Here is a 13,720-nt window from a genome sequence, read left to right on the forward strand (position 1 = left end):
AGAATAGGGAAAATTACTAAATACTAATACTCTCTTACAATGCTATGTCCTTCTGAGTCAATGAAGTTTAATGATAGATTGAGGAAGAAAATATTTATTAAGCACCCACTGATGTATTATGTGCTTTTTCTACATACATAGTTTCATTTAATCCTCACAATAGCATTATATAGAGCAACACAATTATTCCATTTTGTTGATGAGGAAACAGCCTCCAGACAGAGTAACATTGCCCAAGGAATATAGTTGGTGGTAGGGAATCCAGAATTTGAGCTCATGATCTTTCTGACTCAAAATCTATAAATTTTCCATTTTATCACCATTTTCTCTTATAAAAGTTGATTGATAGACTTTTAAGACACAATCTTGTCTACATAACATGTTACAGATGACAAAGTACTTTCAGATCACCATCCAATTTGATCAGCAGTAAACCTGTGAGGTATTTAAGGCAGGGTGAGTGACCTCACTTTACAAATAAGATCAGAAAGGAGAATGATTTGCCCAAGGTCATCAAACCAAAAACTGGAGGCATCAAGTCTAGAACTCTTGTCTCCTAAGCCAATGCTCCTTCTATTCAACAATACTGTCTCCAGGGACAGTATTTTCTTCCTGGAAGGAGATAAGCCTTGGATCATTTAAACAATTTAACTGTCTACAGAAGTTTCAAATGAACCTCCCACACATCTTGCTCTTTTGTCCGATCCTTAGCCAGCAAAAACTTAAACCTCTGCCCTGATTGGTTAGATCAGGTAAGCTCTAAAATACCATCAGCCAACTTTGAACTCAGATAAGATTTTGGTTTTGCCCTATGATGTATTTTTTTTATATAAATGTAATTCCTCATTTAAAAAAATTTGGCGTCAAGCTCCTCTCGGGGGGAAAAAAAAAGCCAATAGTGCTGAGATCCCCAGATGTGATGATGAGATGAAACAAGTACATTTCCATCTTTCGTGGACCTGCTGGCCCTGTAGTTTCCTGAGTTTCTGGCCCAGATCTCACCATAAAGACTCCTTGTTGACCACGATGTGATGCAAGAGGGCTTGCAGGAGCACTTGTCAAAAATTTGCCTTCTTTCCTAATTTTCTCCTCAAAGCTTAGCTCAAGGCTTTGCCTTCCTGGAATGATTCCCATCTCTTAGGCCTTAAAGAGGACAACATCTTTGCTCCTTCAAGCAGGATTAAAGATATCAAGCATCACCTGCTCCTGCTAGTATCCGTTTATGACATCTCATGCCATCTGTGCTAGTGATTACTCTTCCCTAAATGCTCCAAAGGAAAAGGGCACTGGTGAGTGGGAATGAATTGCTCATTTCAGAGGATAAGAACTTACTTCTGCCTATTATGCTTTTGTTCTCTGTCTGGTCTATTCTGATTTCTGGACGACACTGCAGAGACAAGAAAGTGTTAGTTGCTCAGTTGTGTCCGCCTCTTTGTAACTCCATGGACTGTAGCCTGCCAGGCTCCTCTGTTCATGGAATTCTCCAGGGAAGAATACTGGAGTGGATTGCCATTTCCTTTTCCAGAGGCTCTTCCTGACCCAGGAATTGAACCCAGGTCTCCTGCATTGCAGGTTGATTCTTTACCATCTGAGCCACCAGGGAAGCAGACATGACCATAATGTAAATAACAAAAATATTCCTCATTAATCTCTCTGTGCCTTAGTTTCCTCATCTGTAAATAAGGATAGAGAATCCTTTGCTCTCTAAAGGCCCTTCCAGATCTAATATTCTCTGATGCTATGAGGAACTATCTTTAATGTAAATTCAGTTTGTGTTTCAACAGGGTTTTGCTTCCCCAATTGAAATTCAAAATGTGTCCTTATTTTCAGGTAGGAGAACAGTCTAATGAACTCTCACAGTGTTCTAACTGTCCACAAAGCCAGGGTAATTCCTGGGCACATATGAGGCCCTACAGAACAGGTGAAAGAGCCTTGGGTTAATAGCCATGATAGCTGGCTGTGCCACTTACTTACCATATGATCTGGGCAAATCACCTTTCTTTTCTGGGCCTTGGTTTCTCCACTGTAAAATGAGAGCAATGGATTCAAAAAATCTGTGATAGTAGATGCAAGAAATCCATATCCATGAGCTTGAGTAGCAGTGGTCATGGAAAAAATACTGCACAGAAAGTCAGGAGACCTGTGGCTATTAATAGTTCTACTGTTCATTAGGTTTGTGACTTTCAGAAGTCACTGACAGACTCTCAGAACCTTCGTCTCTACTAGCATTTGCCACTTTTGTGCTACTTGCTTGGGTGTTTATTTTTAATCTAGCCAGCATCATTTCTCTTCATAAGCAGACCCTGGAGGCATTTGAGTTTGTGTCTCACCCTTTCCCCAGGAGTTTCATTTGCTCAACTAGTATCTATTGAGCCTCTGTTGGACACTACCATAATGTAAATGACAACATGTAATGAAAATGCCAGGACTTGTATGAGAGTTGGTGATAGAGACAGAAGCATGCTACTCAGTGAAGCTGACATTCTGGTGAAGTTTATGTCTCTATCTGGTACATACAATGCCTGGTCTGGCTGCTGATACAACTGGTTTTTTTAATCTTTCATTACCTTCAACATGTTGTCTTCATCCTTTCCTCACCTGCAACTTTACACCCTTTCAACAGTGTGTGCCTTGCCCCCACTCACTTGGGTTCTTACTTAATCCCTACCAACCCAGTGAGCAACCAGTGAAAGCAGGCATATGAGTAAATATTAAAATTAAATGCACATTAACAGATAACTCCTCATCCCCAAGGAGTGGTGTGCACAGGACCCCAGGCTTACGAGAACGTAGATTCAAATGGCCATGAAGCTACTCACTGGCTATGGGACTTGGGTCCACTTGCTAAACTTTTTGGAGGAAGCCTCAGGTTTCTCATCTGTAAAATGGGGATAACAATAGTAACTACCCCTCTGCGGGGGTTTCATGGTTCAGTATGATAATATATTATGTCAATGTTCAGCACAGTGCCTGGCATGGCAGATTTTAAATGCGGAACACATGCTGGCTATTATGATCACTATGAGGCCCAGACAATGGCATTTCTGGGTAGGGTGATCCCAGAGAGTTCTGAGAGAGGAGAGGTCTTCCCCTCACCCTCAGTCATGCTGATTAGCTGATGTGAAGGATGGCAAGATAACACTTCAGTTCAGAACCACCCTCAACGGAATGCCCCAGGGAGGGAATCAGCCGCAAGGCTGCAATTTGACCCTCTCGCTGCTCAGTGTAGGAAGGAAAACCTTCGCTGGTTCCAGCATTCCCCTGGCACATGGTTTGGACTTCTAGTGCCAAAACACATGGCTTTTTACAAAGCCCTTGATTTTCTGCAAACATGTTTGCCAGGGTCCTTGTTTTGCAGACAATGGATTTATAAAAGAGGCCTGTTCTTCCTTTCTGGCACCTTGAAAGGGGAAAAAAAAAAAAAAATCCCCAAATGGAAAGAAGGATCAAGTGGCTGCTTTGCATCTGTGGGTGTCTCTTGCCTCCAAATTGGGCCACAGTGTTGGAGGCTAGGTTTCAAAATGATACAGTGCTGACAATTACCAACAATTAGGCTAATTGTATAATTACACTGTGATTATCTCAATGATAGCACTAAAAGTTCACAAAGGGGATGGATGGCCTGGAGGTAAACCTGAGGGGGTTGGGAGAGGGGTAATCAAGGGCCATCAAGGTGGTTCCCTGGGGTCCCAGCAATTGCGTTAGAGGCCAGGCACCAGCTTCCAGGCTCTCACCCAGCCTCCCCTCCTCTGCTCAGTAACAAGCCCCTTCTACAGCCTCAGTGGGCTGGGTGCTTTTCAGGTGACCCCCAAATATTCCCTTTACCATCTCTATCTATTAACACAACAAATTACAAAGGACGATTGGGTTGGCAACCATATCTAAATTTTAGGCCAACCCCTCAGCTACGCTGCTGACATTTAAAGGCAAGCTGTGAGTGCATTCTATATTTCCACATGTCATTGATGGGCTTGTCATTCTCAGATGGCCGGGCCGGAGCAATTAAGCAGAGGTTTACACTGGCATAAAAATTACTGCTCTCTGACAAAGGGCCAACTCTAGAACCTCTGGCCTGCTCTGAATATTGGCTGCCAGCTTCACATTCTGATGAACGCATGTTGAGCTCCAGAGGAAAAGAGGCAGCTTCACAAACATACACAGGAAACATTTAGGGTTACTATTTCTGGACCAGGATTCTCAGTATTCATTCAACAAAAAATTACTGAATACTGATTATTTTTTTCTTTTCAAATCTCGAAATTTGATGTTGGAAATAGAGCAAAGAACAAATCAGTCATGGTTCTTGCCCATCAGGAGTTTATAGGCTGGCCTAGGGGACATGTTCAACTTTCGAGTGGGTTTGCCCTTGCTATGACTATAGGGAATTGCACTATTGATCCCAGTTGTTCACTCTGCCTTCTAGACATGCCGTTTGCCTTGTGACTTGGCAGTTCCTCTTCTGCCAAGATGGATTTACTTCCCTACTCCACTTTTGGTGGGCTGGGCCATGTGACTTGCTTTGACGAATGGAATTTGGCTCAGAGTGACAGTGAGTCCACTCCAAGTGTCATCCTCAAAAGATATCGCTTGGTTCCACTCATCTCTCGGGGAACCTCCAACGTCTGCCATGAAAAGAACATGTTCCATGTGCCCTGATTGTCCCAGAAGAAAGAGAAACACACGCAGCATAATTGAACTGAACTTGGAGCCAAACCTTATTTGTGGAGCAGAACTGAACCAGAACATGCAAACCCAGAAACACAGTTGACATCAGCAGAGCCATCCAGCTGACTCTCCAATGTATGAGTGAGAAATAAGTACTAGTAGTTGTATGCCATCGAGGCTTGGTAACCATTCTGTTATACAGTGTTTTTATGGCAATAACAAACTGATAACAAAGACTTTTTGAAGGTCCTTATAAGGATATTGGAGTACCTTCCCAAGTAGCGCTAGTGGTAAATAAACCCACCTATCAATGCAGGAGATTTAGGAAACAAGGGTTAGATCCCTGGGTCAGGAAAACCCCTGGAGGAGGGTATGGCAACTCACTCCAGTATTTTTGCTTGGAAATCCCATGGACAGAGGAACCTGGCAGGCTACAATCTATAGGTTGCAAATGGTCGGACATGACTGAAGCAACTTCACACACACACTTGCACATAGGTTATTGGTACAGGATGTGTTTGGTACAGGATGTGTTTCACCTAAAAAGATGGTGAAGAAAAAATTCTGGAAAAATACAAAGGGAATAAAACTGTTAATGGTGCTTTCCTTTAGAAAGAGGTTTGAGAAAAGGGGCTCAGAATGTGGGAGGATAAAAAGAGACCATTTGTTTTTCATTCTAAGTCTCTGACTTCCTAAAAATTTCAGTGACAAGTATCATTATCTTTGCAATTTTTAGAGTAATTGCATTTTTAAAACACATGTTGGGACTTCCCCGATGGTCCAGTGGCTAAGACTCTGTGTTTCCAATGCAGGGGGCTGGTGTTCAATCCCCCGTTAGGAAATTAGAATTCCACATGTCACAACTAAGAGTTCACATACTGCACCTAAAAACGGTTCTGCAAGCTGCAACTAAAGATCCTGTCACACAATGCCAAGATCAAAGATCCTGTGTGCCACAGCCAAATAAGTAAAATAAATTAAAAAATACATGTTGTTTTTCAATCACTCAATCATATCCAATTCTTTGGGACCCCATGGATTGCAGCATGCCAGGCTTCCCTGTCCTTCACCATCTCCTGGAGTTTGCTCAAATTCATGTCCATTGAGTAAATACATATTAAAAAATAATACATATACAAAATATGTCCTTTGAAAAATCCTAAAAAGAGAAATTGAGAAGACAAACACCCAACGCTTATTGTATTCTAGGCAATGTGTTACCACTTCTCATATCTTATTTAATTTTTACAAAAATCCTGCAAAGTGGGTAACACTATCCTTGTTCTAAAGATGAGGAAATTGGACTCAGAAAGTTCTGATAGCTTGCCCCAAACCAAATAGCTTGTGTGCTGGGAAGAGAATATTTGAATTCAAAGCTGCCAACCTCAACATCAGTGTTCTCTCCTTTATGTTATGTGACTGTTTTACACCATCATAGGTGAATGAACACCCAGGGCCTCAGTTTCCTCATCTGGAAAAAAAAGAGAGGTTCGGACTACATTGTCTCTAATGTTCCTGATAGTCTAAGATTCCATGAATGAAAAGTCACATTACACAGTAAAGATTCTTTACTTTCAGAGGAATACAATCAAATTTCCTTTAAGTATAGTGCTCCCTGAGCTCACATAAGTGCTTATTATTTCCAGATCATTAACTGTTTGACATAGAGATTTGGCTGAGAAACTTGAAGCTCAAGAGTGAGAGGCCTCTGCCAATTGAAGATCAGTCAAATGTGGATAATGGCTTCTGTTACTATAAGATGAGTCTACAGGAAAATGTGATTCAATTTATAAAAATTCTATCAAATGCAGCTTTTCAGGAATTCATCTGTTGGGTACAACAAGGTACATCTGTGCTGTATTATCCAAATAGGTTCCACCTGGCAGGCAGATGACGGTAAAGCTTAAAAAGGAAAAAAAAGTTTTTAGAAAGTACTTCCATTTCATCTTACTCTATTTTAACTTGTTCTCATCTATCACACCATAATTTCTAGGTAATGCAGAGACATTAGATTTGGCTAAGCAAGGAATGATGAACTTTCATTAATAGAAGTCAAGAGAAAATCCTTTCAAACGTCATTCCACAGTACGGAAAATTAGGAAGGGGGAAATGGAGGGGAAAGTAAGAGCTCATTCTTTGTCCAACTGGCTTTGCTTATGAAGAAATTCATAAAATGGTCATGGACGCTGTGTAATGTGAACCCCTAGAGGCTTGCTCTAGCTTCTGCTAAAATCAAGGGTCCTGAGAATGCCAAAGGAAAACAAACCATTAAGAAAACCTGCAACCATTTGGGAGCATTAGGAAGATCAAGGCAGGTTATTTGGATGTCTGGGAAAGTCGGACTAGATGACTACTTTTCGGTCCATACGACTGAACACACAGGATTCCTATTATTGTCAGTATTCTGCCTTAGGTGAATGGCCCCTCTCCTCATGCCTGCTCATTTTTCCTCTTGGTCTCTGTGGCTTCACCCAAGACAATGTCATCATTCTTATCGGGGCCTTTGTAAACCAAAATACCTCCACACTAAGAAGTTAGCTTCAAGAGCCAGACATCTATTTCATTATGAGTATCTGTCTAGACATAAAAGGGGTCACTCAACACTTCCCGCCATGATCCTGGGAGCACCAGGACAACAGAAGATCAACACAAGGCAGACACATGTTCACCCTCCCCCCCAACAAACCTGGGCTCTGACTAACCTTAATAGATTTGACTTTCAATAGAAGTAAAGAGGAAATAGGGAGACTTCTCATTTGGTACAAGTCATCTCGCCATGTGCAAAGACTGATTATATCTGCTGAGTTTGTGGCGTTGCCTTCTAAAGACACACACGACTGAGCGACTTCACTTTCACTTTTCACTTTCCTGCATTGGAGAAGGAAATGGCAACCCACTCCAGTGTTCTTGCCTGGAGAATCCCAGGGATGGGGGAGCCTGGTGGGCTGCCGTCTGTGGGGTCACACAGCATCGGACACAACTGAAGCAACTTGGCAGCAGCAGCAGCAGCTTCTAAAGACAAGGATAGTTTCCTGATTCTCAGGGAAGTCCAACAGGTTCAGCCTCACACTCCCTTGAATTCATTACCAAACCAAAAGGATCGAGAAGAAGATGTTGGTGGCTTGGTTATTTTGTCCATGATTGGAAATCTTGTGCAGAATGACTGACCTATAGTCAACAGGTGAAGTGCAGCTTTCTTGGGAATCCTGTTAGCTTATAAATTGTTCTCTCTTACCATCCTTTCTGCAAAATGGTGATACAGAATGTAGACTGCTTAGTGCTGATGAATTCATAATGCTGTCAGGATAGAGGATCAAGTTTTTGGCTCAAGACAGAGGTTTTTTTCTGAGACCTTTCTCCATCTAAATTGTTATTTGAAATCTCTGAGCAACCTCTGTCTTTTAATGTACACATTCTCAGAAACAGCCTCCTATATTCTCGTGTTTTCCATGAGAAGACTGAGGTGCCAATATAAGCATTCAACTAGATTTTGGAGGTAATATTAACAAAATAAGACTTGGGGAAAATACAAAAATGGCCAAATTAACATTGCTTCCCTCAAAATTACGTCATCAGGAGGCCACATGTTTATTCGGTTGAGGCTTCTTTGGCACCTAACCTTCTCTTACCTCCTTGGGAAAGGCTTTTTCACTTCAGGCACATGGAAAAATTAATCCAAATACCTCAGAATTATTTCTTTTTTTAACCAAAAAAAAAAAAAAGAAAGAAAGAAAGACATTTCCTAGGTTGTTCTACTCTTTTTATGTGTTTGGTACCTAAAGATTTTTAATGTTTCCAAATGTCAAATCTCCCATCAAAGGATTATTTGCCACTATTAAGGACGTTCCAAAGAATGTAACACAGACCTTTAAGGTAATTTCAAAGTTTTAAACAAGGCAATTATTTTGGATTAAGACTTTCTAAGGAGGCAGCTACTTTCAGGAAGACTCTGCTCTTTTGCATATATATGTATATATGCACAAACTTTTTTGCACAAACTACAGAGGGTCCTGGTCTTGTTGTTGTTGTTGAGTCACTAAGTCATGTTCGACTCTTTGCAACCCCATGGACTGCAGCATGCCAGTCTCCCCTGTTCCCCACTATCTCCCAGAGTTTGCTTATATTCATGTCCATTGAGTCAGTGATGCTATCTAACCATCTCATCCTCTGCCACCACCTTCTTCTTTTGCCTTCAATCTTTCCCACCATCAGGGTCTTTTTCATGAGTTCATATCAGGTAGCCAAAGTATTGGAGCTTTAGCTTCAGCATCAATCCTTTCAGTGAACATTCAGGGTTGATTTGCTTTAGGATTGACTAGTTTGATCTCCTTGTATTCTATGTAAATAGCACTTGTTGGGATTTTTAATCATGAGAACTATATGCATATCCTACTCGATTTGGGTAAAAGTAATACTATAACTCACGAGTCACTCTCCCAGTCTTCAAGCAAGCATCCTTTTCACCAAATTTCAGACCCTTGAAGGTTACAACTTTTTAAAAATCTTTAGGTAGATTTTTATCCTGAAGAATCACTGAGTGATGACTCTATTTTATTGCCAAATTCTTTGTTACATTTATGAGCCTTTCAAAGCAATAGGAACTACCTTCTGGAGATGTTTGGGTTTGTATAATTCATATCACACTGTAATTTTTATATAGACAAAGTTAGAAACATTTCTATATTGAAGTTAATAATGATATGTTCAGGGTGAGTCAAAAGACTTGGAATTTAAACCTCAGATGTGATTGAGAACTATACTGCTGGTGTTATCTTCCTTTAATCTTTTCAGAAACCAAAAAAAAAAAAAAAACAAACCAATAAAACCTAAACAATTAAGAGAGAGATTGGAATAAATGATAAATATTCTTTTAAAAATTCAAGAATAGGAACTGGTCATTGGCCCCCTTCACCAGTTAGGTTTATAGGTCACATTAATCAATATTTGGTTTCACAGCAGATGTGGAGGAAGTGAAAAATCTGGATTCCAAGAAAAACCCAAGAATACTGAAAAGTATCACATTTCACACACATGGAAAAAAATGGAGAGGGAAGAAAGATTTATGTATATCTGAAAGCAATAAGGATGAAAAAAGCACAGCCCAAGTCATCAAAATCGCTGTTGAGAAACCAGATTTGAATGCCGCTTAGAGTTTTAATTAAAACATCAGAAGGCCCTGAAGAACAAGTGTACATCTCAGTACCCCACAGTGTGATCTGGTATCCACTTGTGGGGAGAACTTTACAATCACATATAAGTATCCATGCACAAAGGCATGCATTTCATCTTTATCTCAATCTCTCTCTCTTACAAACATTTAAAGTCCAGCTTCCAGTATCTTATGCAAAAGATCTCTGCCTTTTGTTCATTCCACAGACATTTGCTAAATTCTCTAGGAGGGCTAGCCTCTCTACTAGGTATAGGTATGGTGAGCAATACAAACAGAAATTTGGCAAAGAGGAGCAAAGAAACCCAAATGATGAAAATGACTAAAAACACTGGAAGAAACTTGAGAAAAAAAAATTAGAACAGGATTAAATTTGGAGACAGGGAACACCAGCTCCCCTGTTGGCATCCGCTCAGGTCTACTTACTCATTCCTACTGTGTGCTTGCTGTTTACCGGGTACTCCAGAGAATATGACCAGAGCAATCAAGACACAGTCTTTTGTCCTCACCAACCATCAACACAGCTTTTCAAGTCTTACAACACTCTTCCTTCCAAGCCTTCCTAAACTTATTCTTCACTTGCATTCACCAAAGCACACAGCTAGATGTCAGAAGTCATGCCTGCGTCTCTCCAGCTGGGTTGACCGGGTAACACAGCTACAGATCTCCTACTAAGAATCTGAATCCGCTGTCTGCCAGTACAGTTATTTTAAGGTTGGCGTGTGACTGCTGCTGGCAGGTTGGTGAGCAGAGGAAAACAGGAAATGAACTAAATCATTTATTAACATTGAAAATAACAAATTGAAAGGTGTTGGGTCCTGGGGTAAATAGCACTTGGCTGCTGCAAATAAGGGAATTGGAATTTTCCAAAGAGAAGCCTTACCTGAAAGAATTTTCCAAAATTTGGTTTTGGTGTCGTGGAAAAACACTCATTTCCAACCAATGTTATTGATTGCTGGATGTGTCCTCAAGAAGACACATGCTTACTGAGAACTATAATATGAACACTGTCATGCAAAGTCACTGCAATAGCTTTTTGAGGAAGACGCGGTCGCCGCTGCAGCGGAGGCCCGCGCCGCCCGCTCTTGTTCCGGACTCACTGCGGTTCGCTCTCGCCGAGGAACAAGTCGGTCAGGAGGCCGAGCTGCAGCCAAGGCCTTTAAAGACGCCCGCAAGACTCGCGTGGAGCCAGAGGTGGCCGTTCACCGGATTAGGAGCACCCTCACCGGCCGCAACGTGAAGTCTCTGGAGAAGGTGTGTGCTGACCTGATCAGAGGCGGGAAGGAAAAGAATCTCAAAGTGAAAGGACCAGTTCGGATGCCTACCAAGACTCTGAGAATAACTACAAGGAAAACTCCTTGTGGTGAAGGTTCTAAGACTTGGGATCGATTCTAAATGAGGATCCACAAGTGACTCATTGACCTGCACAGCCCTTCTGAAATTGTCAAGCAGATTACTTCCATCAGTATTGAGCCAGGAGTCGAGGTGGAAGTCACCATTGCCGATGCCTAAATTAACCTTTTTAATAAATCGATAATCAGTTTAAAAAAAAAAAAAAGACCAAAGTCACTGCAATGATCATGCCTTGAGTAGGTCTTGAGAATCAAAAAAAAAAAAGAAAAAAGAAAAAAGGTGAGGAAATTTTTACTGTATACCTACCATATGCCAGGCCCATTAGAAATGTTTTCATAAACACCATGTTATCTACACATTGTAACAAAAAGCAGAACTGTCAATTTACAAATGGAAAATAATAGAGGCTTGGAGAAGCTACACAACGTGATTGAGGTCACACAGTTCATAGTGTGTGTCTGAAACCAGGATGCATGCCCTTCCATCACACTGCAAGGCTGCCCTAACTCAAAGGACTCTCCAATGAGGGGATTTACGCTAGAGAGGGGTAGTTTTGGGAAGAAATGCAACTTAAAGAAAATCTCAAATTAAATAATCTTTTAAGAGATACTAAACTCTTTAATCACAAATCATATTTTAATTCAGTCTGGCAAATTATGTGTTAATTATATTTACCATGAAATGCATATGTTGGTCTAGAGGATTGTTGAAAATAGAAAAACATTTTGCTTGGACATGACCTGAAGCTCTTGTCCTTTCTTTTACCCTGGAACTCTGCACTGAGCAGTCTGAGCAGTGACCCAGGAAGTCAGTACTTGAGAAGGAAGGTGGGTCTGGAGGCATCATGAAAAGAGCCAAAGGATTTTATCATACAGAAATAATCAAGGAAGTAACATTTTATGGGTAAAGATATTCACTGCCGCATTGTTTATAGTGGCAAAATCAGTAATGCCAAGGGACTTCCCTGGTGGTCCAGGGGTTAAGAATCTGCCTGCCAATGCAGGGGACATAGGTTCAATCCCTGGTCCAGGATGCTCCCACGTGCTGTGGAGCAGCTAAGACTATGCGCCATGACTACTGAACCCGCATGCTGTAACTTCTGAGTCCACGTGCTGCAACTACTGAAGCCCATGTGCCTAGAGCCCGTGCTCCGCAACCAGAGAAGCGACTACCATGGGAAGCCCAAGCACTGCCACCAAGAGTAGCTCCTGCTCGCTACAACTAGACAAAGCCTGCATGCAGCTAATTCATAATAGCTTACAATTTACTGTGGTCTTTTTCTGTGCCAAGCATCTTGCTTGATTGATTTGACCCTCATAAGAACCTTGCAAAACCAAATGGATCATCATCCCCCTTTTACAGGTGAGGAAAGAGACCCAAAAAAGGCTAAGGAATTTAGTTCATTCATTCAACTGACATGTGCTGAGTACCCACTAAGACCAGGCACTGCTCTGTGTCATAAGAATAGAGTACTAGAGACAGAGTCCCTTTTCTCATAAAGGTTGTACATCTGTGGGGGGAGACTGGGAAACATGATGTGTATCAGAAGCCTCTGGTGCCCCCTCACAGCTCTCAACCACACCTTGGAGTTGGGCTTCTGTCTCATGGCACTGACAGCATTTCATCTCAAAAGTGTACCTGGCATCCTTTTCTGTCCCTGGATATATCTTGGCCTACAAACAGCTCAGAAGCGTGCAAAGAATTATCACCCATGGATGCAAACTTCAGCTAACAGAAGATGGGAGCTGATGGATAAAACCCCCAATTCCCAGTTTAGGCGGACAGTACAGGGAGATAAAGAACTAGAAGTTCAACACACACGTTAAGTGCTTTCAAGAATGCAAAGCAGGTATTGGATATTTTTCTCTGAGAGAATGAGAAATCAAAGATAACTTTACCTGAGTAACAACAGGGGCTTCCCATGTGGTGCAGTGGTAAAGAATTCACCTGCCAATGCAGGATATATAAAAGACCCGGGTTCAATCCCTGGGTCGGAAAGATCCCCTGGAGAAAGAAACGGCAACCCACTCCAGCATGCTAGATTGTGAAATCCTATGGACAGAGGAACCTGGAGGGCTCTAGTCCATGGGATTGCAAAGAGTGGGGCATGACAGAGCATGCATGCATACCTTGAGTGACTTGAAGGAGGCGGCTGCCCACATAGTGAGATAGGGAGGCTGCAGAAGTAACACTCAATACTATTAAGCCCTGTGAAGTGGCCCTCATTCTCATGATCAAGTGTACGTTGCCACTCTCTAATTCCATATACATGGGAAGGGGGCGGGGGAAAGAGGACATAAAGAATATTCCTTTCATTTTAAAGGCACACATCTGATGTTGCTCATACGTCTTTCACTTACATTCCTTGGGTTAATGTTTGACACCGGGTTTCAAGAATGATGAAATAATGTACTCTTCAGGTGGACAGCCATGAGCTCAGCTAAAACTTGGGTGTTCTACTACCACAACAGAGGGGGAGAACAGATATTGTGGGACCATCCACAGCCTCTGCCCCTAACTCCTGGGCACGTTGCC

The 13,720-nt window shown here is 41.7% G+C and overlaps 1 pseudogene; it reads left to right on the top strand.

Moving 5' to 3' along the window:
• Window positions 1-4,467: 4,467 nt before the first annotated feature.
• Window positions 4,468-11,390, top strand: LOC110145084 (small ribosomal subunit protein uS10-like; annotated as a pseudogene).
• Window positions 11,391-13,720: the final 2,330 nt, after the last annotated feature.

This window comes from Odocoileus virginianus, chromosome 10 (genome assembly GCF_023699985.2).
Source record: "Odocoileus virginianus isolate 20LAN1187 ecotype Illinois chromosome 10, Ovbor_1.2, whole genome shotgun sequence".
NCBI classification, from domain to species: Eukaryota; Metazoa; Chordata; class Mammalia; order Artiodactyla; family Cervidae; genus Odocoileus; species Odocoileus virginianus.